The sequence below is a fragment of the Pogonomyrmex barbatus genome, unplaced genomic scaffold, assembly GCF_055798465.1.
Source record: "Pogonomyrmex barbatus isolate J1 unplaced genomic scaffold, ASM5579846v1 scaffold1, whole genome shotgun sequence".
Classification (NCBI taxonomy): Eukaryota; Metazoa; Arthropoda; class Insecta; order Hymenoptera; family Formicidae; genus Pogonomyrmex; species Pogonomyrmex barbatus.
The window spans coordinates 10,599,633-10,603,975 of record NW_028297098.1 but is presented as its reverse complement, the minus strand read 5'-3'; the positions used below and the strand labels follow the sequence as shown (position 1 = coordinate 10,603,975).

At 46.7% G+C, this 4,343-nt stretch overlaps 1 pseudogene; it reads left to right on the top strand.

The window, feature by feature from the left end:
* The first annotated feature begins 3,961 nt into the window (after positions 1-3,961).
* Positions 3,962-4,343, top strand: part of LOC148938102 (uncharacterized) — a 2,840-nt pseudogene continuing 2,458 nt past the window's right edge.

Here is a 4,343-nt window from a genome sequence, read left to right as displayed (position 1 = left end):
ATTATCTTAGCGATAGCGTTAGCCGTCTCGCTTCCGACCTTGCTCTTGAGTGGTACGGCCCAGGCGTACTTGCTCAACGCATCGATGACGGTGAGTATGTAGTGATGACCTCTGTTGAAACTCGAGTACGGACGCATCTCGACGATGTCAGCCTGCCACAGATCGTCGTATCCCCGAATTATGACACGTCTTCGTGGAAAATTTCTTCTCGCCGGAGCGTGCAATTCCTCAACGAGTCGTCGCCTCTCGGAGCTAACATTTTTTTCACGTTCATCGGATCGCATGTTTCAACGATGTTTAATAGTAAAGATAAGATATACAATTTAAAATTGTTTTTTTCCTCACTGACGTTAATCGACTGGCTCGTTTCATCGATACGCGATTAATTTATAATAATGCCGGCTTCGCGAAGTTCCTCGATGATCGACACAGCATCTCGTTGTCGTGAGCGTTGTTACTAGCTCGGTGCGAAGCGTCGAGCAATCGGAGTCGATCCACCAGTTCGTTAGGATCATCCCAATGCACGTAATCGATCTTGTTGTCGTTTAACTTTATGGCGGTTGGTATATTGCTCACACCTGCACCCTTTTTACGCCCGCTACTTCCATACGTAGATATGAACGGAGCGATGATGTTAATATACTTGGATCCCCTATTGCCCTTGATGGGATTATGGGCGCTGTGATCACGTCTGTGAGCATTTGTTGTTAACAATATACTTTTATACGTTTGTTTATCATCCTCGATAAAAATCGCGTCATCGGGAAGTCTCTTGAAGATCAATTCGTACAATCCTGGTGTACCATTGTCTATGATTATGGAGTCACACATCTCACATTGTCTATGATTATGGAGTCATTTTTGTCAACGTCAAATTTCTTGTCACCAAGCATCGCACCACTATTTTTATCGAAATAAACACCGTATACGCGATCAAATGTATCGTTTTTTCCATTATCATCGAGGAGAGGGCTTACGTACTTTTGCCCTAATGGTCCCAGCTGATTATGCAACGCTTCTCGACCTTGTTGCGTTTGCAGACTCTGTTTGATGATTGTTTCGAATGACGGTTCTCTGGCGTCTTTTGTTTCGAAAACATCTTCCTTTTGCAAGAACAGCGGTGGTTCTTTCGATGGTTGTATCGGTGTAGACTCGAACACGAGTGAATCTGACGCGGCTTTCAATTCTTTCGTTGTACGTCGTTTTTTAGACTGCGGCGTTAATTTCAACCATCTAACATCCGTCCAATATGAATCCTTGTCAGTAGTAGTAGTAGTAATATCGTTATCGTTGTCATCATCACTGTCTTCACGTTTTTGTTTTTTCTTAATACCGAGATCCTTTGCTTCTCTTTCAATCGATTGAGATTCCTCGGTTTTTTCAACAATCTGTTTTAGAGGTTCGACGATGGGCTTGAAGCGTTTCTCCAACGCTGTATCTTCAGCTATTTTACCAATTTTTAAAGCGCGATATTTTTTGCGAATCGAATCGCTCGTTTTCGCAATCTGTTTCGCTATTTTCTCGCGATCTTTGGTGTTATCCATGTTGCCTGCTCCACGTATCGACATCGATTAACCACGTTACAGTACCGCGAACGTATTAAATTCCTTTCTGTATCGCCCATTGATAAGCGGACTGTCCTTATCTATCACTAGAAATCCATACTCGCGCTGCCAACAATCGCGGCATAACGCACAGAATTCATCGTATGACATGTCGGTATTCACGTGATCGTTGTAAACATGTTTCAAGTTGATACCATCCTGTTTGAACAGAATCAGCAGGTTCGCATTGTCGCGTATCAGATGTTTAGGTATCCTCGCGTACGTCTGACAGAGATAGAAGCAATCGACGTTCAAGTGGCGGCCCATCGAAAAGTATTCTCTCACAGCATCTTGGTTATCGCACGCAACGTCGTCGAAGACGAAGATCGAATTGGGACGTGCCTCGCTCGGTGGAATGACGTCACTGTTGTTGGAGAACGTAAAGTAGCCGATTTCTTCTATCGATGTTAGTAAATTTTCCAAGTATCGATATTTCGGTTGTTGCAGCGATTTCGAGTATACGTACACGTTCTCGAAACGTACACCGTGCGGACTCTCGAGCAAACTTATGAGAACGTTGGTTTTACCGCAATTTGATGGACTGCAAATAATCGCGCGTATAGTACTCGGTAGTATTTCATCATGCTTGCGCTTCGTCGCGATGTCTCCCATTATTCGCGCTCTCTCGTCACAGTTCGCCACGCGTATCGTCAGCGGCTGCCGTACAAATTTCATGTTCGCACTGCGTTATCTAGACTTCGATCGAACACCCATTTATAGGCACGCGAAATCATGAATCGCTCAGTAGCAAAAATGTATCTCGCGCTGTCGCATCCCTCCGATATTCGGGATTTGAGCGCTGAGCAGTTGCAATATATACCGAAGGTCGTACTGTTACGCGTGTGCGGTAATTATATCGATCACGTGTGGGACAAGCTTCCGGAGTATATAAAGGCGGATTTGGAGGTTCAAACCTATCGTCGCTGTGTCGAGCATTATAATCAATCATCGGATCGAGATCATATAGACGGTCCTGCACCGAAGATAAAGGATTGTGGCCTATGCCAGCAACAGCGTCAAACGAAGGTTACATTGGAGGTCTGCTCAATCGAGCGATAAACGCGCTTTCTTTCGAACTACATATCCCCGGCTATCAGTTTTGCGGTCCGGGTACTCGGCTGAAAAAGCGATTAGCCAGAGGTGAAACGGGCATAAATCCACTGGACGCGGCGTGCCATGAACACGACATTGCGTATTCTCAGAGCAACGATCTCACCGACAGACACGCGGCGGACAAGGTACTCGCCGATAAAGCCTTAGGACGCGTCATCGCGAGAGATTCGGCTCTGAGCGAGAAAGCTGCAGCTGCAGCCGTTTGGGCAGCGATGAAAGCCAAGACCAAGATCGGCATGGGTATGAAGGCGAAGAAAAAAGCCGGCAAAAAAAAAGAAACGAATACTTCCAACGGCGAAACGAGGTGGTGTGTTACCGATTTTGCCAATTTTGGGCGCTCTCGGGTCCTTAATCGGCGGAGCGGCCAGCGTGGCGAAAGTAGTAAACGACAGGAAAGTCGCGCAACGTCAACTCGAGGAACTGCAACGTCGCGCGATGGAAACGCGCGGACAGAGACCGTATCTCGCTCCGTACAAATACGGACGAGGACTGTATCTCGCTCCGTACAAACGCGGACGAGGCGTAACAGCGAAAAAAGAAAAAAAAACGCCAAAGAGACGATAAAAATACCTACGGGTGTAACCACCAACGTACAATTGGACCAGCTGGCGAAGCGTATGCGCGTACCGTACTTTAGAGGCGTTTTTATGCGTGACGCATTACCGATTAGCGGCGCGCGTCGAAATGAAAATGGTATCGTAAATCTGGACGACACGACGGGCCCCGGTACTCATTGGGTAGCGTACGCAAAGAGAAACAATCGCGTTGTGTACTTTGACAGTTTCGGTAATCTTCGACTGCCCAAGGAACTGATACGATATTTCGGAGATGATGCTACGATAGAGTACAATCGAACGTCCTATCAGACGTACGATCAGAGCGTCTGCGGACAGCTATGCTTGTGGTTTCTTCTCCAAAACGGCCGACGCGCGTGAATTTATAAAGTCCGAAAAAATGTCGCGACGTCTCAGTATTCGTCGAACGCTTTTTCCATCATGTCGCTGACGCTTACGCTGAGCGGGAAGAGCAGCGTTCTCGCGACAAATTACTCTCCAGCCATAGATTTGAGCGACGATGACTACGAGCTTGGTCTAACAATTTTGGAGACTTATCACACGATACCGAATGTAAACGCTTCAAACAATACATTTTATTTTGGCAAAGACGATGCAGAAATTACGATTCCCGAGGGGTCATATGAACTGCATGCCATAAATGAATTTTTCAAACGTGAGATTTTATGGAAACGTCCGCGACGCGACGCGCCCGAGGGTAACGCTGGTGACACCGCGCGCGGCGATGACGAGATTGGAGAATACCCGATAGTGCTCCGCGCAAATTACAACACGATGAGGTGTGAGATTAAATGCACCTACAGAATAAACTTTAACAAGCCTCATAACATTGGATCGCTGCTGGGTTTCTCGAGGCGTATACCTCAACCGCCAAGATGGCACGAATCGGACGTGTCGATCAACATAATGAACGTAAACATTATCCGTGTAGAGTGCAACGTGACCGCGGGCGCATACAGCAACGACAAAAGTGTGCACACGATACACGAATTTTCACCGAGCGTGCCGCCAGGATATAAGATATCGGAAAGGCCGATGCAGATCATTTACC